General features: G+C 36.3%; 1 long non-coding RNA gene across 2 annotated transcripts in view; it reads left to right on the top strand.

The window, feature by feature from the left end:
- Nucleotides 1–24,813, top strand: part of LOC137490126 (uncharacterized) — a 73,936-nt gene that overhangs the window by 33,614 nt on the left and 15,509 nt on the right. The window contains exons 4-8 of one of the 2 annotated variants that reach the window (XR_015480850.2): nt 19,230–19,316; nt 19,423–21,581; nt 21,902–21,965; nt 22,252–22,378; nt 23,317–24,746. This is a non-coding gene — a long non-coding RNA (uncharacterized LOC137490126). Of the gene's footprint in view, nt 1–19,229; nt 19,317–19,422; nt 21,582–21,901; nt 21,966–22,251; nt 22,379–23,316; nt 24,747–24,813 lie in introns of those variants that run through there. The other variant, XR_015480851.2, reaches the window with a different exon arrangement.

The following is a 24,813-nucleotide window of genomic DNA, read 5'->3' as shown; positions in this document are numbered from 1 at the left end:
GGAAAGCCGTCCATATGGAAATAAGCAGTCAGCTGGTAAATGTGAAAAGGAACGGCGTCAAACCCCATAGCGTTCGTTTTTAACACAAAATGCAGCCATACGTACTTCTGGCTACATAATTCATGATCTCCAGAAATGTATATAGGGCTACATTTTCAGAATGATCTTATGTTGCCCTTTTTTCATTTTTAAGTACATTGTTGTCATTGTTTGTCAAACTGGTAGCACTTTGATAATGGCAAGAGTGAAATCAGTAACACTTTACAATGAATATTACATGATTATCGATGTACTAATATTTAAACTAAACATTGCTTTATTATAAACTAATCTAAGTCTAATATTTATTAAGTCACGTGAGTTCATGTGTGAATAATGCAACCTTAATTACTTATTAGAACATGTTAACTAATGTATTAATTAAAACTTTAATTAAGGCTAACTGTAACCAATATGAGCTCATGACCAGTTAATTTATATTAATGCCATGACTTTACTTGGAGGGGCAAATTATCATTACCTTATTCTTAACTACACATGAACTCCTTTGTTTAAACTGTTCATTTAGATGTAGACAGAAGACATTTCTATTGTTTTTCAATGTAATATTTGTGCTGGGGATAAATATTTTCAGCCTTTTTTGGCATCCTGAAGTTTAATCATTTGGAAACACTGTGTTTACCTTTCAGTAGCTACTGTGGTGCGACCTGTTTTCATCTCTCCACATAATAGTTTATAATTGTAGCACAGTATGTGCCTGTCAGCATGGGATTGCGGGTATTGCACATAATTTTGCTGCTATTAGAAATTACTCGAAAAAAAGTCTAAAGAAAATTTTTTGACTTGTTTTGAAGAACAAGTTACAACTTGCTTTGAACATACTTAACATCATAAATGTTAAAAATAAAACACCACCGCACAACTACAAATCATGGGACTGCCATCTACCACCGGTCAGTCAGTCCCACCCCAAAATCACACCATTGGTTAAGCCAATGATGTTGTGCTGCACTTCTCAAATACACTTTACCAAGGAAATCAACCTGCTGCATTAAAAGCTTATCTAAAAGTTGCACCTATCAACTCAATACTTCGTTTACATTTAAAAAGCTTCTGGTTTCGATCAGACATAGCAGGTTTATGTGCTCAGACTTTGTGCTGGATGACTGGATGCTTCTGGCTCAGTCGGTGCAGTGATGTGGAAACTCTGGAGATCCAGACAGCTGTGAAACTGCAGGCCGACTGCCAAACAGAGCAGAATAAGGTGGAGCCAAAGACTATGGAGGCCCCATCATGGCCCTAACAGTGTGCTTCACATCTCTGCCTAATGACACAGGAAAAATGGAACAAGTATTCCATTTCATCAGGAATGAGGTGCACTTTTATGCGGGCGATGATTGCATCAGAGCCTAGTATGCAGAATCCCTTTTATTTATTTTCTGTTAGCAATCCATTGTACTTCAAGAATTTAAAATCAGAGTCACAGCCCTATTCTGTCTCATTACTAATATCAAATGTGATTGATTGATTTTTTTCTGGTTATTTGAACACATTCACATAAGCATTCTACTTCTGGGTGTGGTCGAAATTAATTAACCTCTAAAATGTTTCAGATCTTGTACAGATTTATCCCTAGATCAAATGATATTGGTAAATTCACACTACCAGTAATGAAATCTGTATAGGACTAAAAATGGTCAAAATAATAATAATGATCGCACCAGAGCCTCATATGCACATTATCTAATTTAGAGAATTGTTTTTTTCACATTGCAGCTTATCAAACTAAAATACAGTCAACTAAACAAGTTAAACTGGTTGCGCACATGAGACTGCTGCAGGGTAAGGATCTCATGGTTAAGACATTTTTGGCACAGTTTGTGGGATTGCAGATTTGAAAGTAAAAACATTTGACTGGTAACGCTGTGATAAAAGCTAGCGCAAGAGTGAAATCTTGAAAAGTGAAAGCTTGTGAGAGGCGTGGTGTAATATCCTTTTTTTCCACATCTCAAAATGTAATCATTACGACCTGAAAATAAATTTGGGAACATTATTTTTTTAATTCAAATAAAATAAGGTTAAAATTTAAATAAGTTTTAAGTTGATCATTGTTGTGGTTCATTTCTTCAAAAATGATTGCCTGTTAGGCGAGGCAGTGGCGCAGCAGGTAGTGCTGTCGCCTCACAGCAAGAAGGTTGCTGGGTCGCTGGTTCGAACCCACGCTCAGTTGACTTTTCTGTGTGGAGTTTGCATGTTCTCCCTGCCTTCGCGTGGGTTTCCTCCGGGTGGTCTGGTTTCCCCCACAGTCCAAAGACATGCGGTACAGGTGAATTGGGTAGGCTAAATTGTCCGTAGTGTGTGAATGTGTGTATGGATGTTTCCCAGAGATGGGTTGCAGCTGGAAGGGCATCCGCTGCGTAAAAACTTGCTGGATAAGTTGGCGGTTCGTTCCGCTGTTGCGACCCCGGATTAATAATGGGGCTAAGCCAACAAGAAAATGATAGGAAATGAAATGATTGCCTGCCAACTTGGGATTGCTATTTCACGTAATTTTGCTGTAATTTAAAATGACTAGAAAAAAAACGCAGACCACCACAATTTTCCACATCACATTATTAGTTCTCCTCATATGAGTAACTTGTGTTACAGATAAGTGTTCTAAAATAATCTGAATATTTTTAACAAGCTAATGTTCTTCTTTCTTTCTTTCTTTCTTTCTTTCTTTCTTTCTTTCTTTCTTTCGTCACATTATGTAAAGCCCAAGACTGTTCCCTGGGTGCTGCAGCAATGGCTCTGCTTGGGTGTGTACTGGTTTTGGTGGTTTACAAGTACAGATATTTGTATTCATGGGTATCGCATGGGACATGGGTATCGCCTAGTTGTACTCTATTACAGTGGTTTAGGAAGACATACCTTGTGTCCTCATAATTCAAAATGTTTAAAAATCATGTGAGGGTTGAGTTTAGTGTTAGTGCTATGTAATAAGTATTTTCTACTTTAAAAAATGCATTACGCCTATGGAAAGCCCTTGTAAAACCACCAATACCAAGTTTTGTGTGTTAATATGTGAGTCGCTTTGGATAAAAGCTATTGCTGAATAACAAATAATAATAATATTAATAATAAAAAGAAAATGCTCTGCCCAGATGATCTCACACAGTCTCTATAATACACTGTAAAAATGTTTACATGAAAAAACATGAAGAAATTAGGTTAACTTGTTAGTTTTTAAAAATTTATGTGGATTGAACATAAAACAATCAAGTTGTCTCTAAAAAACTCAAGAATTTGTTGTTGCAGATCAATTTAAATGAGTAGTTTAAACAAACAGCAAGCGTCATTTTGGTGTGCATGTAGATCTGGACTGGTGTCCATATTAACACAATCTCACCACAATTCGTTATTTAGTGGCCAATTTGTATGAATTTGTACAATCTCATTCACACAATTTAGTATGATTTGCTTATCCCCCAATGACGGTTTGGTTTAGGGGCGGGGTTTGGTCTCACTCCTTCTTTTTAAAATGTTATATTTTCCTACTGAACTTGAATTCGTACAAATTAGCCAGTAAACTGACTAAATGTAAAAGTTACTTTCCTTATGAGATCAGGCTGGATATATTGACTTACAGAGTGTTTGTTCATTTTCAGTGAGTGCTCCTAAAGCTCATTTTAACTGCAGTGATCGTCCACATTTTAAGCATCTTTATTGAATACTATATCACTGTGTTCGTGGATGGGTGTGTCTCACTGTGAGAGTGAACAAGCCAAATGGCCTGAGTAATCAGGATTCTTGAGCAACCAGGGTGAAACAGTGCAGAGGAGGAAGGTCAGGAGCTGCAGGCTGTTTTGGGAGGAATGCTGTGGGTGATGACCAGGTCACAGGTGGTGAAGTACACAAGAAACAAACCCTGGGGAGCTAAACAGGCTTGTCTCTAAATTCTAAAAAAAAAAAAAAAAAAGCAATGAAAAAGCAGTTTGTTTCCATGATAAAAAATTTGTTTCCATATGCAGATACAGTCCACCTAATTTTCCATTTATGCAAAAACTCCATATCACACCAGTAGAATAATATGATACAAAATGTCATAGCTGAAAGTGTTTTTGTAGGAATATGCTGTCATAAATTTTAGACGGCAGTTGTAATTGAAAGCTGCGCTTTAAAACACTTTGATGATTAAAAAAATGATAGTTATTTTCTATGTTAGAGAAAATATAAGCATATTTCCATTTATTAAATTTTTTTTGTTTGTTTTTGCAAAAATATACCAACATTAAAAATAGAATAGAATAGAATAGAATAGAATAATTAGAATAGAAAATGCTTTAAAATAATTGAAATACAAACTTATTTAATTATTCAATTCATTATAATGTATTATCATACTTCACTTCTAAAACGGCAATATCACTTTTGAAAACTCAATCATATCATTTACAAAAAGTAAATTAGATATTAATCTCCTTAACACCTTTTCCTCTAATATAAATAGGAAGGAGGCGGCATGGTGGCTTATTGTTATTGGTTTAACTGTCACCCCACAGCAAGAATGTTCCTGGTTCAAGTCCCGGCTGGTTGCCATTTCTGTGCCACTGTAAAAATATCCTCGTTGCTGATATTTAAGCTGAATCAAATAATTGAGTCTTTTGAACTTAGTTAGAACATAATAACTTAGTTTAATATGTTACAATGAACTAAAAACATATGCTAGTTAATATTAGGACTAATTGATCTTATAATTTTTTACAGCATGGATGTCCCTGATAAATAAGGGAGAGAGCCGAATGAAAATGAATGAATGAATAAATAAATATTCTGACCTCTTTTATGATTTCTGCTGAGAACTTTGAACATCTATCATACAAAATGGAGGTACTGGTCATTTTCTGTGGGAAAGTAGAAGGGGAGCTGTTTTAAACCAGTGTTAAAACCAGTTCTATCACTCCCTCCTACACTTTCCCCAATCGTATCAATAGCTGCGAAGAACAACACATTTATTTTGCAGGGCACGTTTTCCATACAATTTGCATTTCATCTTTGGTTCATTTGTTTGAAACGTGTGGCCCACAGGAGAACGTTTGAGCAGAGGAGTCAAGGGCTCTCCAACCTCATGACTGCAGCTCCTCTTTGACACTGACATAAGCAGAATGAATCGCCGTCTCCCTCTTCTGATTAAGCTCAAGTGCTCTCGTAAGCTCTGCGGAAGTGGAAGGAAATTAAGACAAAAGTGCTCTTTCTGATGAATATGAATGAAAGCTTCATAAAAGATCTCTAATTGTGCTCAAGCCCCCTGAACAGAGAGTGTAGTTCCTGTCTGTTGTTGGAGCAGCTCTCCTGGTGCTGATTATGTGGCTTCAGGCCATTGCCTTGAGACCACACCTTCTGAATCAACAGACCTCAATGAACTTGATAAATGATGAAATACTGTAGGTTAAGAAATCTGCAGTGAATTGGAGTAATTTTTTTGGATAGGTGACCACCCGGTGAGCAGCTTTCTGGGTTTAAGATGTAGCTAATTTTCAGTTCATAAGTTGGAATTTGTATCTAACTGGCCATGATTAGTGGATTTTAATTGGAATGACAGGAAGACAGTTTAATGAATTGCAATTCAAGGACATTGTACACTGTCACACACATTTTATTAGTCCAACGCAACAGCAAAATGGACAAGAACTTTCTTTTTTCTTTTTTTTTTTGTAAAATCCTGGGGTGCGTTTGCCAAACAACGACATAACTCACGGCTGAACTACCATAGTACGATGCATCATTTGGGGAATGATGTAGTGATGAATGTTTCCCAAAACCATAGTTTCTCTGTCGCAGATCCATCAATTGAAACACACTAGTTATAACATAAAACGTCCATAATGACGCTCTAAACAGGGTGGAGTAACAACTTCTTTAAAGAAAAACCCCATACTTTTTTGTGCAAATTATATTGTTTTACATGCACATGCATTTAAAAAAATCCAATATTAGTTTTGGTAAAAACATGCACTCGCTTTCCATAAAATCTGAAATATATGTAAACAACACATATAGGAGCCATGTTTCTTTTACAAATATTATTGAGAATATGCCATATTCTATTCTAAAACATGAAACAACTTAGCTAACTCGTGTTCTAATCTCATATATAAATTATATATATCATTAATGGTTGTAATTTACAGTGGGCTATTTATTAATAAAATAAAAAATTCCTACTTAATACATTTTTTTTTATTATTGTTAAGTAGGATCTTTATTTATTTATTTTTTTAATTGTAATGTCAAAATGTGTCACAATTTGACACACTCAAACCACTGCAGAAATGTTTTCAAAGTACACTTTTTTCAAAGTTTATTTATATATATATATATATATATATATATATATATATATATATATTTATTTATTTATTTTTTATTTATTTATTTATTTTTTGTTGTTGGAACGTTCGAAAAGAATAAGGCATATGGGAATAACTAGCAATAGAACATAGCCAGGAACTATGTTTTTAACTACAGCTCTTGAGGTGTAGTTGCAAGCGTAGAAGTTTGCAAATGTTCGTTGAAACATTGGATTTGGGAAACGCCAAATCAACAAACTATGTTTGTAACGACGGAATTTGCAACCTTAGTTGGCTAACAATGGATTTCGGAAACGCACTCCTGATTATTCGCAGTAAAAGTGTTTGTAAAATGTGTAAATAAATGTAAATAGTGTAATTATTTTCCATACTTTATCACACAATTGAATTACACATAATAACCCAAACAAGTTTACTACATTCCCCGTACAGAGTTGTGACTGGAGGGGCATCTGTTGCATAAAACATATGTCGGAATAGTTGGCGGTTCATTCTGCTGTGGCGATCCCTGATAAATAAGAAACTAAACTGAAATAAAATGAATGATTGAAGTTAAGTATACTGCATTTCATCTACACACTTTTAGGCTCAGTTAGTTATACCTGCACTGGCTGTGGTCAATTATCTTAGTGGGAACTAACAATTTTTTGCTTTTTTTATGAGTTTTTATGCAATATGCCAATTTTGTGCAGCATAAATTTAATTTGCAACTTTGCATGACTTTGAAAACGTCTACATAACATCTTTGTCCTTAAACATCTCTGACTGTTTACAATATATAGTAACATTACACTGCATGCACATCAAACACACCTTCAGTCAGCATTCAGCCATACCATTGACTCTGTGAAGAAAGTCTGACATGTGTGGCAATGAAAACCCATCGGCAGAGCTCTATGGTTGCGGATGTGATCTGTAAGACGGGAGTGTGTTTGCACAGCTGTTTGAGGTCATCGCAGGCAATCCTCCCCTGAGACGAAACATCTACTGCTGCCTTTTTCAGTGTGACTGATGATCTAGTAGCCCAGCACACACACCCTAGCATTACAAGACTCCCTGCCAACCGTGTGCTATTCACAGAGGGAAAACACGCTGGTATTGTAAGGAAATGCATGTCTGGATCTCTCCTTTACTGGGATTGGAATAAAATTATACCGCTCGGAGTGCAACCAAAATAGAAATCCCTCTTCCTTCCTCACAACTGTCCAGTGTTTTCCTGAAGCAACTGTGTTATAAATGGTGGTTGCAGTGTCACAAGGTCAATTGGCTTGTTGGTTATGGTGACTTGCCATACGTTTGACCTCAGACACCTGACACCTATATTGGGTCTAACCATAAAGTTTACATATATATATATGGTAAGGAATGAAGTCATAAGGATCACTTACGCAGCATTTTTTCCACATAATCGATTTGTGTTGGAACAACATAAGGGAATTAAATTAACTTATTAATTTTTACAAATTTTGAATTGAGTTCAAATTTTGATTGAATTTAAAACAATTAAGTTGTCAAATATAAAGCTCAAAATATTTGTTGTTTCAACTTATTTCGAATGAGTAGTTTGAACAAACAGCAAACATAATTTTTTTAGGTCGACAAATTTGTTTTAGGCCCCGTTTACACTAATACATTTTAGTTTTAAAAATGTCATTTTAGAACGAAAATGATCCACATCCACACTGGCGTTTCACCAACTGTTTCTAAAAAGATACACTGCTGAAAACGCACATCACCTTACCACACACACACACACACTTGCATGCACTGCAGCGTATGTGGACGTCTGAGCCCTCAGTCAGCGGGTGTTTTGAGCACACCTCCCCAGGTGAGAGCAGCACATGTCGAACAATTCATCATGGATCTTCGGCTGGATCTCATCTCAGTATAGTTGTTAAGCGTGATATTTAATTAATCTTGTCTTTATCTAACGATTCTTTGGTCTTTTGAATCTATTACTTGTTCTTAGGTTATGTGTTTTGGCTGAGTGCAAAGATAAATTAATATATTAATTTATGTAACATTGATACTGCACATTCAGACTGATTGCATGCCTTTATTTCACATATTGTATAAACTTAATGTACATTATACTTTTATAATGACCATTATTGATTATTAAAACTGATATTCAGCAAAAGAGACAGGGTATGTGTTTCATATTTTTAATAAAAATGAAAGGAGGCCGTTATGCTATAGGCTACGTTGTGTTATAAATATGCAGACAGTGAAATATGCAGCTAAACGATGCCTCAACATTTTTGCTGTCTGTTAAGTAAATATCAAAATGAAAATAGGGCAGTTCCTTATATTATGTTTTCATTTTATTGTTAAGATGAAATATTGTAGCCGGGGTGATGTGAATGAGGTTATAAAGTGCTCTGTTCCCTTTGAAGATTTACACGATGTCTCCTCTGGAGTTTGGTTATCAAACTTGCAAAGTCTGAACTTACAAGTAAAGGATGCAAGACAGATCTTTGTGCTTTTAATATTGAGAAAAAGCCCTAATCAGATAAGCAGTCTGCAGCCCCACCTCCGTTTTCAGATGTCTCCTTTTTCCCTCATCTACATTTACACGGAGCAGCAGTGTGTAAAAACCAAAATCAGCATTTTTAAAACGCTCGGCTTTCGGGACTCGAAACTCTGTCTTTCAACCTTTCTTTATGTTCAGACTTTTCAAGTTTGATATGAAAAGCACAACCCCGGCTCATTGTGGAAACGTAGCCCCGCGGACGTTTCTGCGGACCGCGAGATACATCCCAGGAGGTACGTATTCGAGCAGTCTTTGTTTTCGCGGATCCGCGAGAGGCTGCTGTGCGCGCTTTTTTGCATCTCGGGCGCCTCTCTGGAGCGCGCGCCGTTCGCGCCCGCGCTGTTCTTGCGCGAAAAGCCCTCCTCTTCCTCCTCCTCCTTCCCTAAACCCAAGCGACGGTTTGCAAAAGCCGTCTAGAAAAAAAAAAAAAAAGCAAAAGCCCTTGTCTTCGATTTCGACCGCGTTTTCGGATCCCGCCGCGTTCTCGCCCTTATATTTTGGATTCTGTTTTTCATCTTACCTGATTTCTGGAACCGCTGTTCCCCGGACTCGATCCCGGTCGTCGTCCCCGCGTCCGGCTCCTCCTTCTCCGGGGCCTTTGCTCCACTCAGAGGCGAGCCGTCGGCCGGCGAGCGCGAAGAGGAGGAGCGGAGCGGCGCCACACCGCCCCACAGCGTTCCCTCGGAAAAAACTAAACGCGGCTGTACGTACCTCCGGCCACGTAAATCGTTGTCTTCAGAAACGTCCGCGGGGCTCCGTTTCCAGAATGAGCTTGGGTTGGAAAGCAAACTCCAGAGGACACGTTGGGTAAATCCTCAAAGGGAGCAGTGTACTTTATAAACTCATTTGCATCACCCTGGCTACGTTGTTTCACTATTAAAAATTAAATGAAAACATGATATAAGAAACTGCCTATTTCTTTTTCATATTAAATTAACAGACCGCAAAAATGTTGAGGCATAGTTTAGCTACATATTTATATGAACGTCATCTTCCCTGTAAGCATATTTATAACAAAATATAGCCTACAACATAACTGCCTCCTTTCGTTTTCATTAAAAAATACTAACCATACCCTCTCTTTCGCTGAATATCAGTTTTAATAATCAAAAATTACCATTATATTAAAGTATAACAAGCAATACGTTTATACATTATAGAATCAGCAAACGTGGTTACATGAATTAATATATTAACTTAATTTAAATTAATATTTGCACTCAGCCAAAACACGTTACCTGAGAACAAGTAAGAGATTCAAAACACTACTAGGTAGAGACAAGATAAATTAAATATTACGTTTAACAACTATAGTAAGATGAAATCCAGCCCAAGATCCTTGATGAACTGTCCGATCTGCGCTGCTCTCATCTGGGGAGGTGTGCTCAAAGCATCTGCTGACTGCCTGGGCGCATGCTAGAGTGTGTGTGGTCACATGATGTCCATTTTCCGCTGTGTAGTGTGGATGGAGATCTTTTCAGAAACGCTAGGTGAAATGCCAGTGTGGATGTGGATCGTTTTCATTCTATAATGCCGCTTTAAAACTAAAATGTTTTAGTGTAAACAAGACCTTAGTGTAAATGAGCTGCAGCTTCAGTGCAGAAAGCAAACATTACACAGCAATACATCTGGGAGAATAAATTGAGCTAATGCTATTTAGAAATGGGCTTGCTATTCTTTTGGTATTGTGTTAAAAACCAAACAAAACTCTACATGGTTGACGTTCCAGAGCTCAATCAAATGGGTGTAGTTTTCCTTCTGTAAACCAAGAATGAATGTCACCTTGCTTGAGATGGAGCTTCAATACAGGATCTTGGACAAGTTTCAATGGACGGCTCCCTGGTAGCACAACATACGCTGTGTGTCAGTATTACTGTGCAAACAAACTGGATGAAAACGCATTTATCTTCTCCAAACAGAGACACACTTTTCTCTCTAGAATGCCGCCAAGCAAAATGAGCGGTAACAAAACAGCAGTAGTGTGATCACTTCAGAAAAACAGTTATTTGACTCAACATGAAGTCGAACGTGACCTTTTTATTTCCTTGCATGTCTTCTTGTGAACAATTAATTGGTGCATGTGATTCCTAAGAAATGGTAGTTGTAATCTTTGATCATAATGTTCTTTCTCGCTCTTCTTCCGAAGCTCCTTTTCTAGATAGTGTCAACCAGTTGGCCAAGAAAAACAATTAGGACATTGTTTTTAGCAATTCCACATTGACTGCTTGATCTGACTGCATTCTTGTGTGTAATGCTCATTTCTCAAAATCCTGTCCATTGTGGGTTATTTAATATGAATATATACATTTTATTGTGGATGTATGCAGTATAAAATAAATGATATGATTTGCAAACATTTCTAGAAGCAAAAGTTAGGGATACACTAATTAGCATTATGATCAGGCTACACAGAGAAAACATGTTAGTCCATGATGGTATATTTTGCTATAGGTTTTAAATGCTGAAACTGCTAATTTAATTTCTTTCTTGCATACTTTAAAGGTGTGGTCCAGAGTGTATTTTTAAGGCTTGGTTGTTGGTGTTATAAGATGCAAAGCAATGTGTGCTCATGCTTCATATTTAAAAACAAAATCAAGTTATTTTTTCATATATCTTACTTTTTTATACACAGCTACTCAGCTAATGTACAAATGAATGTCTTATTTCCTACACTGTAAAACCCAACAGTCAACTTTATCAACTGAAATGAGTGGTTAACTCAAAATTGACTGAAAGTACACTGCAAAAAAAATGATTTTCTTACTTTGATTTTTTGTCTTGTTTCTAGTCCAAATGTCTGAAAATTCCTAAATCAAGAAGAATTTTCTAGACAAGAAAAACATATTTTCATTTTTTGAGAAATAATATGCCAATAATAAATGAGTTTTTCCTTAAAACAAGCAAACTAATCTGCCAATGGGGTAAGCAAAATAATCTTACGTCAAAAGAAAAAAACAAGATTATTTTGCTTACCCCATTGGCAGATTAGTTTGCTTGTTTTAAGGAAAAACTCACTTATTATTGGCATATTATTTCTCAAAACAAGAAAATATGTTTTGCTTGTCTAGAAATTGCCTCTTGATATAAGAAATTTTAGATATTTAGACTAGAAAAAAGACAAAAAATCTAAGCAAGAAAATCATTTTTTGCAGTGTAAATTCTACTCATTTAAAAAGAGTTATGAACTATGTTGAAGGTAATGAGTTAATTATGGCATATTTTTAATAGTTGCCAATTAAGGGTTTAAAGCAACATGCTGGGTTTAAGAATAAAGCTGCTTTTGATCTGTTTGGAGAAGTTATTCAAGTATTGATTGATAGATTAAAATTTTTTTTGCCCTAAAACTGACAGTTGTATTAAGAAATTATTGAATTATTTAAAGAACGTGAACATGAAGTATACTATAGGGTTCAATGCCAAAAATGGGGGCAATAACAGTTGCTCTCTATCCATGTTGACGATCAAGGCACACGATGCAAACACACATGACAACTTTTCACTGACAGAATTGTGAGTGCAAACTGAGTGCAGTGGACTCTCTGTAGCAAGGTGAAGACAGGGAACTAAATGACAATTACTGCCTTTGATGGTCCAAAGCAGGCCAGTATTTGCATGCATAATATGGTTGTGTATGCTTGTGAAGGGCTGGCAGTCTTTAGGGATGTTTTGCATGTGACACATGTGCTGCTTTGTATTGCCGTTGGAAACGGGTAATACATTGTTGTTCAAAAAAACCTTTATCAATTTCATGAAGGGGAAGCAGGCTGAGACATCTTAACAGTTGTGCAATGAATTGATCCAGATAAAAATAGCGTTCAGAGATAAATGTCCGCACCATGAAATACTATTATGGTACAAAATAATGGTTGCATTCAGCAAAATAACTTTTTTGGGGGGGTCCTAAATAATAAGGAAAATCCTAAAAGTTTAGAGTACTTGGTAATTAAACCAAGCATGTTATTGAGTAAACCTTAGTGGTATTACCTATAATTATAACAGCAAGTTTGGCATTTATTATAAACCAATACAGTTCCAAATGCTTAAATAACCTAAAATATTATTTATTGAAAACGAGTGATGGTTAAGTATTGCTAAATTTTGAGAATTACACAAAATGAAAACTACTCTAGGTGCATACAGTTTCCCCCGTTTCTCTCTCCACATGGCATTTCCCAACATGTTTTTATGGCATCTCTCCTGCTCAATCACTGCAAAGACACAGGTGTTGGTCATTTTCTAACTGAATTACTTACAATTTGACAATGCCCACTTCTGACAATTGTTATTATATTATATTATATTATATTATATTATATTATATTATATTATATTATATTATCATTCATTCTTTTTCTTTTCGGCTTAGACCCTTTATTAATCTTCACCGCAGTAGAATGAACGGCCAACTTATCCAGCATATGTTTTACGCAGCAGATGCCCTTCCAGCTGCAACTCATCTCTAGGAAACATCCATACACATTCATTCACACACATACACTGGGGGAAACCCGAGCACCCGGAGGAATCCCATGCGAACACAGCAAAAACATGCAAACTCCACACAGAAACGCCAACTGACCCAGCCGAGGCTAAAACCAGCGACCTTCTTGCTGTGAGGCGACAGCACTACCTACTGCGTCATCGTGTTGCCCCTATATTATATTATATTATATTATATTATATTATATTATATTATATTATATTATATTATATTATATTATATTATATTATATTATATACAAAAACTGCCATCTCAACATTAAAAAACATGATTTAACTTTTTGAATCAAACGTTCTCTATCTGATTTCAGTAGTTTAACCACATCGACTCAAGGTGAAAGATCCTGAGACATCTGTCATCACTAATGTTGTTTTTACACCATTTGTAGAGATCACATCCTGGGCAAATGGTGATCAGTTGCAGAACGGGAATAGATGGGGGTCAGTGAGAACAAACACAGAACATACAGATCACTGTTAAGAAAAAAGAGCCATTTTATTTACGCGACTTAATCAACTGTGAGTGTAGGATGTTTTAGTTTCATAAAAATGTTTTATTGACTCAATATGAAGTCAAACTTCGCATATTTATTTCCCTGCATGTTCCTGGTTTTATTAGTGAATGTTATTCCAAAGAAAGTCCAGGTTGCCTGGGGATCATTCCAACTCTGTTGAGTCCAAAATGCTGCATGTCACTGCTATGTTGCAATAAAAAAAAAATTCTTTGATGTCCCTCTTCATTTTTTTTATTAAAACATTATTCAAATGAATAGTTCATCCAAAAAAAGAAAATTTCCTGATCATCCCCAGGCCATCCATAATGTGTTTGACATTCTTTCTTAAGCCAAAAAGAAATAAAAGTGTTGGAGAAAAACATTCCAGGATTAGCACAAAAATGGAAACCATCTTTTGACCATTCGAAATCCACATTTAGGCAGCTTCAGCATAATCTACATGACTTTTGCAAACAACTAACTACAAAGTAGCTCTGTGTTGCTCTGTTAATGTGACATGCATTTTCTTCACCCGAAGAAAGTTATAGACTGCATCCAAAGCTTTACATTATCACTAATATATTAAACTTGGGGGAAAGCTGAATACCAGAGTATCTGAATTCAGAATACCAATAAAAAGAGTTCAAACGGGACCACTTTGGCAAGTTAAGCTGTCTTTTGGCAGTATCATTTTATAATGGAGATTCTCTGTGTATTAACTATTTGCAGGAATATACAAAAGCTTCAGCACCGTTAACCTCCCATAACAATAAGCTGAGTGAAACATACATTAAAGGGAACAAACGTAATGTCTTGAATGAAACTGTGATGAATTGCCGTAGCTTTTGATGAAGACTGACAGCTAGGACTTGAAGCCTTAGTAGTCTGACACAAAAAAGATGACATCCAGATAGTGCACAATACTGTACTGTACTTGAAACTTATAGATGGGATGGAGAGCGCGTAGCAAGTAGTTTGAGCATACATACTAAGCTGTGTTGACACATTGACTCGTCAGCTGATATGATGGCATTGCCCGTCTGACCTGACTGAACTATTTCTGATTGATTATTGATTAGGCAAAAGATAACAACATAACTCATTGTTTCTGATTAGATTTTAACTGGTAAGGTTGCATGATAATCACAACATGGTAAACACAGTGATGTATGTACAGATTACATTCCTGCAAGACACACTCAAAATACAGTACATTGAGCACACTTTTTTAAAAACATAAGCTAACTAAAAAATGTTATTTTAGACAGAGCAATACGCATCTTCAATTGTTAAATCCTAAAGCCTCTTAAGCATTTTCTTTCAAAGTTAATTTAATAATTAATCATTTGAATTATTTTTTTTTATAACTACATTTCTAAATTCATTTTTGCAGTCCCACTTTATATTAAGTGGCCTTAACTAGGTATTTACATCACAAAAATAAGTACATTGTACTTACTGTGTTCATAATGTATTGAAGAAACACTTCTGGTGCTCTTGAGGTGGAATACAGTAAGGTTAGGGACAGGTTTGGTGGTATGCATAAAGGTGTGCTATGGTGTAAGGGTGGTCAACAATCTAATTATAGATGTAATTACAGAAATTAATTACAGATGTAGTTACATAAATTACAGGTATTTAATCAGTCTTAAGTACAATCTAAAAAACGTGATTCAGGCGTGATTTTTTACCTATAAAATAAAAAAAGGGGTTTTGTGGTAATTCCTAGAGTTTCTTTTGAGATATCTCTCTCTCTCTCTCTCTCTCTCTCTCTCTCTCTCTCTCTCTCTCTCTCTCTATATATATATATATATATATATATATATATATATATATATATATATATATATATATATATATATATATATATATATATATATATATTTATTTATTTATTTATATAAAAATATCATTAAAAAAAAGCTTCTTTATTTTGGTCTCTTGTCAAGACAAGATCTAAAACAGATCTAAAACGGTAGATTATTCCAAAGGAAGGTTGTATAACTCTTATTTTTATCCACAATCTTACTTTCTCTCTCTCAGATTTCACTCCCCGGAGCATCTGACATTATGTACCTCACATATGACATTGTGAATTGTCATAAAAATCGTCAATGGCAGGGAAGCATCTTATCTCGATAATTGCAGGGAAAGAGTTAAAAAAAACATTTATCGATTTGACACACATCCTAATACGAGTCATACATGTAAAGCACAAATAATGTCCTTCAAATTGGTCACATCCAGTAGCTGTCAACCTTGGACCATCTCCATCATAAGCTTTTCTGCAAAATCCCATCTTTGCAATGACTTCACATGTAAATCTCTCACGCTTCCTCCACGTCTGCTTACTGCACAAGCTGCAAAATAGGGTGAGTTTTCATTTTTCGAGAGACACTCAAACAAATACATTGAAATAAAATTTCGTTAAATTAAAAATTTAGCATGATCATAAAGAATTGCGACTTTTTGTTGATTTTGCGTTGGATTGAGCAATCACAAAATTGGGTAGTTACACAAAAAGTTGATTGTAATAAATGTTAATTTTAGTGTAAGTACAGTACATAATATAAAGGGACCTTTTTTCTTACAAATGACAACATGGAAGGTTCAATTACTAAAAACGTCTAACAAAATAAATGAAAACAATTAAAATCTTGACTAAAAATCAAGGATCCTACTCTCTATTTCCTCTATATAATGTTCAACTCAACTTCTTTGCATGTATGTCTATACAGTATGTGCAGATGGAAATGAATGAATCTTACACCTGGTGGGGTGCACAGGGGGGATTCTTGTGCAAGTCTGTGCAGCACTCCAGGCCTGAAAACAATGAATTGGCCTCCTGCTCTAGTGTGGCCTTGAAGTCAGTGAGCCAGCTGCCAAATTGTGTCATGTGCACTGCTCCAGCATGTTTATTATCTCATGGAAATCCCAGACCTCAGTGCCACACACACACACACACACACACACACACACACACACACACACACACACACACACACACACACACACTCACTATATCTATCTATCTTACTACATCAGAAGGATCTAATATTACTTCCAATTGTTGTGCCAGTGACTCTTCTCATTTCATTCTACTTGACATACCACTTTCTCATAATGTGCGAGGAGAAATCTCCAAGCTGGCACAGGGCTCTGTTGTGGGCTCCTGTCTGACAAAATAAAAACGTGTGCATTGAGATCAGTAATATTAGCAAGAGAGGCATTGAGGACTACACAGCTGAAAGATTTCAAAGAGCAGGCAGCATAAACAAAGGGTGAGAGACGGGCCAAACAATAATCGACTCTTAGGAATGTGTGTCTTTATAGATAGATGACAGCTGAGTATGTGAATGAAACAGGGGCTGACCGGCGGGATTTGTGCGGAGCTAAAAAACCAAGACATAAGTCAATACCAGACAACTTAATTGTATCACAAAATACAATCTCAATTCAAAAAACATTTATGCTTTAACCCTTACTAAAGTCAACCATGGTTATATTGAAGTAAAAATGTAGTGTTTGTGAGTCTAAATGCTTTAGTTTAAAGTAAAGCAAACAAAAAATCAAACATTTAAAGGGTACCTATGATGAAAATCAGCGGCTGCAGATTCACTAATGGACTACAAATCTGCTATTAAATGGACTACAAGTCCAAGCATGCACCACACACACCGGTTCCTGATCCAGATTGATTACAAACTTGCACAGCTGAAACTGCTTAAGCACTTATTGATTGGACTATTTATACACAGACTATTTATACACACACACACACACACACGCACACACACGCGCGCACACACACACACACACACACACACACACACACACACACAGACACAGAGACAGAGACATGTGTGTGAGTCTTGTTGTTACCTATACACATTACAAAGCGTTTCTCCTTGCCATGCTCTGCCGTGTTTTATTTTTTGCCTTTTTTATTGTTTTCTGATGCTAGCCACCTTGACCAACCTCTTTGATTGTTTTTGACTTCTCTTTTGGATTGTACGCATAATACTGTTTGCTCCAGGGATAGACCCTTGCCTGCCTGACCATTCCTTGTATAATAAAGACTTTGCAATTGGATCCACACCTATGTCACATCTGTATTGTTACAGAAAACTCAGCAATGTCTCCGTGTGTGTACTGTATAAATAGTTCATGTAATGAATGCTTAAGCAGCTTCAGCTGTGCGAGTTTGTAATCAATCTGGATCAGGAACCGATGTGTGTGGTGCATTCTGGGAGCTGTAGTCCATATAATAGCAGATTTGCAGTCCGTTAGCGATCTGCAGCCTCTATAATCATATCACTCACATATATTATTTGACGATATTGGTGACTTCACCCAAAAATTTACTTATTTATTTATCTTTCCAAAACTGCTTCCTGACTGTCAAAGAGCTAGTTCAACCAAAAATGAAAATCCTGTCATCATTTACTTATCCTTCACTAGTTCAAAACTTATTTGAGCTTCTTTCTTTTGTTGAATACAAGATATTTTGAGGAAAAAAATCCTGGTTGCTGGCACCCATTGACTTCTATTGTATTTCTTTTACTAAAAAAAAATAAAGATTCCCAGCAACAATCTTCTTTTTTGTTCAACAAAATTAGGCAATTTTCATTTTTTGGCTGAACTATCCCTTTAAAAGTTCTCCTAACATTGACTTGCATTTTATGAATTACCAAGAACCAGAGTTTCAGCTATTAAGCTATACAATTTCACCCGCTTCGAATGCTATCACTCCATTGAATGGGCGTTATCAGTGGTTATCAGCTGATTTATATGGGCCAGTAGGGGATTTCTGTACCAACTAGTAGGCTCAGAAACCTGTTATCATCCATCCACATGGTTAATCAGCTATACTAATAGAGAAGACTCCAGATCTGTTTTTACATTACTGTGACGATTGGGTTTAGAATTAACCATGTAAATTGATGATAACAGCCCTCTGAGCCTACCAGTTGGTGCAGAAGGCCCCTACTGGCCCATATCTATCAGCTGATAACCACTGATAACGCTGATTCAATCGAGTGATAACAATCAATTCGGCTGACAATACATTAATTTATTTTCCTTCCGCTTAGGCTGTATTTTGGAGGTTGCCACAGCAGAATGAACCGCCAACTATTCCAACAAATGTTTTTTTGCATCAAATGCTCCTCTAGTCACAACCCAATACTGGGAAAATATTGCACAATAATAATGTCAAATATTATGTGTTCAGGTATATTCCACACTTTATCCACTCACACACACACACACACACACACACACACACACATTTTAATGGATTATTGGACTGTTTTGCTGAACTGGTCTGTATTGTACCTTTTTTATCAGTGAAGGCCAGTTCCAGCTCACTGGCGGTCCTTTCAATCTAACAAATCTCCTGCAGGGTCTGCAGACAGAGCCCAAGAACAAATTGTGGTGGGTATGCTGTCATATTCTGCCACTCTGTTTTAGTGTGACTCAAGTGCTCCAGACGGACTATGTGGGCTGATGTTTCTGTCTGACTCTCTCTTTCTCTTTCCAGCGCTATGGACACAAATGAGGAATGGCAAGATTAGCACATTTGTAGTGAGTGAATCCAATCATTGTGATGGCTGGTGATGCCAGCGAGCCACTCCCTCTAGGCAGCAAACTGGCACTCTGAGTCACTGCAACAATGCACATTTGCATTCTCGCTTTCCTCTTTGCTTCGCCAGCACTTTATAAAACTCACTGACCCAGGGTTTGAGATTTGTTTAATCCTGTTAATCTTTCGGTCCACTGGGAGAAATGCATCAAATTTGGTTAATTATGCATCTTCTAGTTTATTAATAAAATAATGTTGTTTTTCTTGCTGTGATAGCTGTTTTCACTGGACATTCACATATACATACTCTGTTCAGAGGAATTTGATGTCCAATAAAAAACCCATTATGACTAAGAATCATTACTCTGAAGATCACTATAAACTATAAAACTACAATAGCATCCAAACCAACATATGATAACATATGCCGCATAAATCTTCCATTTTAAATGCTCATACTCTTTAAACAAAGATAGATTTGGATTGGCTGTCAATAAAGTAAAGTCAAGTAATGTAATGTGTATTTATATAGTGCATTTATTGTGTAAGGCCATAGACCCAAAACGCTTTACAATTATGAGGGGGGCCTCTCCACACCAAAACCAGTGTGCAGCATCCACTTGGATGTTACAATGGCAGCCACAGGACAACGACACCGGTGCGCTCATCATACACCAACTATTGGATGATCGGGAAGCCATGATGGTTAAGGGCCCATGGAAGAAATTTGGCAAGCACACCGGGGCTACACACCTACTCTTTACTAGAAGTGTCATAGGATTTTTAATGACCACAGGGATTCAGGACCTTGGTTTAACGTCTCGTCCGAAAAACAGTGCTCACTGACAGTATAGCGTCCCCTTCAATATACTGGGGCATTAGGACTCATATGACCACAGGTTAAGCGCCCCCTGCTGGCCTCTCTAACACCTCATCCAGTATTTTTATCAGTCAATCCACTGAATCATTATAGTTTTGATGTGGATTCTCCTATTCTTTTACATGTAGAATGATTTCAAAAATATAATTGTTTCATGTGCACTAAATAGTGCACTATATGGCATCAGTCTTTTTTTCAACAACTCTTTGCCCTACAATTATTCACTATAATTTACATCCGCAGAAAACTCACTGGAAATTGTATTTAAAAATCCTTAAATTCTTGTAATATGTGTTTCTACACTCGTGTGGGTTCCTGTCAGTAGTTACTTCAAGGTCCAGTGCTTGGACCTCTTCACTTCTCCATCTACTCTGCACATCATCACTCATATCTGTCATTCAGAGGCATGCATTTTTTATCACTATCAGCTATGCTGATGCCACTCAACTCTACCTCTCTTTCCAGCCTGATGATCTGACTCTAGCTGCTTGCATCTCCACATGTCTGACAGACATTCCTTGCTACACTAAGGGTCATCAACTTCAATCCTGCCAAAACTGAACGGCTTGTGATTTGGGGCAACTCAGTGCTTCATCAAAACTTCTCCATCTACAATATGTAGACACATCAAACATATCAATTTCCAGGACAGCGAGGAATATGGCTGCATCCGAAACCGTATACTTCCATACTATATAGTACGCTAAAACCAGTATGCGAGCCGAGTAGTATGTCCGAAATCATAGAATTCGAAAATCAGTAGGCAAGAAGTACCCGGATGACTTACTACTTCCGGCGAGATTCTGAAGTGCCCATGCACGCTACCCAGCCGGCACACGACCGACCTTCAACGTTGAAATATGGTTGAAATAAGGTCAGATGTGTTTTGAACGTTGAAATAATGTTGATATAACGTTTAATGTTGAACGGTTGAAAAACAGCCTGCATATGACAAGGCTTCAACGTTGAAATGTGGTTGAAAATACGTCAGTTGTTGCTTTAATGTTGAAACAATGTTGAATGATAAATGGTTGAAAAAAGTTACAGAAATCCTTGTACAAATCAACGTTGACATTTTTTTAACATGATCTGTATGTTGAATTAACGTCATGGCTTCACCCAACATTCAACATGTTTGGTTACCATGGTATCGGAGGACTCGGCGCACGCGGCCACGCGCAGCGCTTCACTTCACTTAATTACGAACACCTGACCTGCAGTGCAGCAGAATTCAGAGGTAAGCGTGTTTTTAGATGCTTTAATGTTTTATAATGTTTGAGGTGTAGTGTTTCGAATTTTAAAGCATTTAAAACTTTCCAGTTTGGTTTTTAGTCTTGTTAGCGCTCCGGTGACGCAGCAGCTAACCTCGAGGTAATGTCACATGTTTAACGTTAGTCTAAAGCGTTTTTATGACAAATTTAGAGCGATAAACTCCAAACGCAGTTTAAAGTTACTGAGCAACCTTATAAAACAATCCTTTTATACGCTGTATCATTAGTGTTATTATTACAAAGTGAACTGCTGTCGTTTCACTGTTGTTGTTGTTTTTGCTTTTAGACATGTAACGTACTCCAGAGACGCACTAACTTGCACAGCATTGAATGGAAAAGGCTTTGTCCATGTAAGTTTACTTTACCTTTAACTAAGCTATCTGTTAAATCTTCTTGGTGCTTTGGTTGGTAATATTCTCTTTCTAATCTGTTTGTTTATTGATTGTTAGGCTATGTTGTGATATTAGCCTATTGTTATATTGATATTATTATTGTGAAATCATGTTGTGATGTTATACTATGTGACCGTATTGGGGAACAAATATGTATTTAGTGAGAAATTAATGCTTAAATTACACTTTGTATAGTAGCAGATAAGAGGTGTAATGGGTTTTAACTTTCTGGGTTTTCTGGAAGGTCCAGTTGAGGGGCATCAAGAACACGCAGATGGCCTAAACCTGTGTCAGCCTGGACAGACTGCAGTTCTGCTACTCCACGCCAAGGCTTTTGTATGGATGTCTGACTACTACTGTGTTCTCTAAAGGTATTACTGGAGCAAAACAACAGCACCTGTTACAGTGAAATTTGTATTCATAAAAATAGTGATACATGTGTAGCAGGTCCAGTACATGTGATGTCATTGAGAAGTTGTTTTTATTAAATGTCATTAAAACAAATAAATAAACATGCTATTTAAATAAATCTAAATATTAAAAACTTGAGGATTAAGATGAGAAATGAAATGCATCATCTGTCTTGCAAAAAGGGTCTAATTAAGAATTCTGGTGTTTTCCAACTGAAAGAGATAGTTCTCCCAAAAATGAAAATTTACTCACATTTTACTCCCCAAATGGTTTAAAACCATTATGAGTTTATTTTGTTGAACACAAAAGATGCTATTCTGAAAAAAACTAAAAACCTGTAAACATTGATAGTAGATGGTTATAGATTTCCAGCTTTCTTCAAAATATCTTCTTTTGTGTTCAACGTGGTCAGTAAATGACGACAGAATACAAATTTTGAACTATCCCTTTAATTCTCTGTCCTACATGCAGACTTTTGCACAAGTGCTACTCCTTCTAGAGTTTTTCTCAACCCGGATGTCTAAAAAGCTTTAAACAGCTTTTACAGTACATGTAATGGTTTACAACAACTTGTAATTATTAGATGTGTTGAATGTTTCATGATTCTTTACTGCAGCCTTTGTTTAAAAAAAAAAAAAAAAAAAAGTAATTTTTTTGAGAATCTGAAATTTGAATTCTGGAAATGCTGGCACCGCCGGTGGCGAAGGGCTTCCTGACGATATCACACCTAATTCTTCACTTCTCTTAGTTAGGAATATTCAGATGGATGAGTCAAAATTATTGAGTGTGACAATATTATAGGACAAATTCGGATTCAATTAAAAATAAATATTTGAATTTCACTTTGTATAATAGCAGATACCAACTTAGTTGTAACCTCGTATTTCATTTATTGCAGGTTTTCTGGAAGCTCCATTTGAGGGCATCAAGGACATACTGATGGCCTGAACCAGTGTCAGCCTAGACAGACAGAGATCTTTTGCAGTTCTGCTACACAAGACCAAACTCTCTGCTTTTGTATGGATGTCTGACTAGTACGGTGTTCTCTAAAGGTATAACTGGAGCAAAACAACAGCATCCGTTACAGTGAAATTTGTGTTTATAAAAGATAGTTATATGTGTAACAGGTCCAGTACATTTGTCATAAAGGTTAAATCACAGTAAGTACTGTAGAACTGTATAACTGTATAACTTGTTTGCCTTTGCCACAACAGGTCATGGTGTGTGCTTACTGCTCGTAGTAAACACACGCTGATTAGATGCGGGAGAGATATACGCAAACACATTTGTATTTACTGTTTTGTTTTGCCTCACTAAAGTGTTGTTGGAGCTTGGTATGTGCACAGTTGAAATCACTGAAGTCACATGGAACGTTTTGACAATGTGTTTTGTGCCTTATCTGGACAATGACCATCTTGGGACCATTGCTGTCTGTAGAGGATGAGGAGCATTTAATTTAAAATATTTTAGTTTGTGTTCTGAAGATTAACAGGTCCCTGGGATGACACAAGTAATTAATGACAGAACCTATATGAACGCTTAATGTGACATGTAATAGTGAAATAGTGGTCCTACATTCACAAATGTGAGCCATTATTATAAGACCCCTGTGAACATGCAATTTTTATGATACTAATAATAACGGAATAACAAATTGCTATTACTGTTGTGTTTGTGAGAGAGAATCAAATCATATATTCTACACATTTTCTTGATGATTTACTAAAATATTTGTCTACATGTTCCACTGTCACAGGTGCTCAGTTTTGCTGCAGTAATGCTAAACACAATAGATGTACTTTATGCAAAAAAAACAAACAAAAAAAAACTACTAAATATTTAGCATGCAGACCTGCAAAGTGAAGGAGCAATGTCAGGTTTATAGATTATAGCAGCAGTTTTCACTATTGTGAAAGTGAAGCCATTCATTCACAATGAATTGGAATAGAAAACCTCATTATTGATTTTGTAGGAAACTCACCTGGTGTTTGAGAAATAAATATGTATTTAACTGCTAGACTGATGTAGATGTTTTAGTGTTTTACACTTGATTGTCCCCAGTGCCATCTTTTACCTCAAGTGTTTCTCTCAACCTATAAAACCTCAAACAGATGTTATGTATTTCACTTGTGATTCTTAGTTGTGAGTGATGTTTTTTATTTTTATTTTTTTACTGCAGCCACTTTAAAAATGGGTATTTTGTAAACTTTGTAAACAGAATTGTATTTTGCAGACTGTGATGGTTGAAGCGTAGTTTAGTTACTTAGTTTAATTAAGTTAGTATCTGTCTTTCTGAAGATGGTAACACTTTACAATAAGGTTGTATTAGTAAGTGTTAATGTATTTACTAACATGAACAAAGAACAATGAAGCATCTTTCGTATAAAGAAAGTAC

This window comes from Danio rerio, chromosome 3 (assembly GCF_052040795.2).
Source record: "Danio rerio strain M-AB ecotype USA chromosome 3, GRCz13ab, whole genome shotgun sequence".
Lineage (NCBI taxonomy): Eukaryota > Metazoa > Chordata > Actinopteri > Cypriniformes > Danionidae > Danio > Danio rerio.
This window is presented reverse-complemented; position numbering and strand designations above follow the sequence as displayed.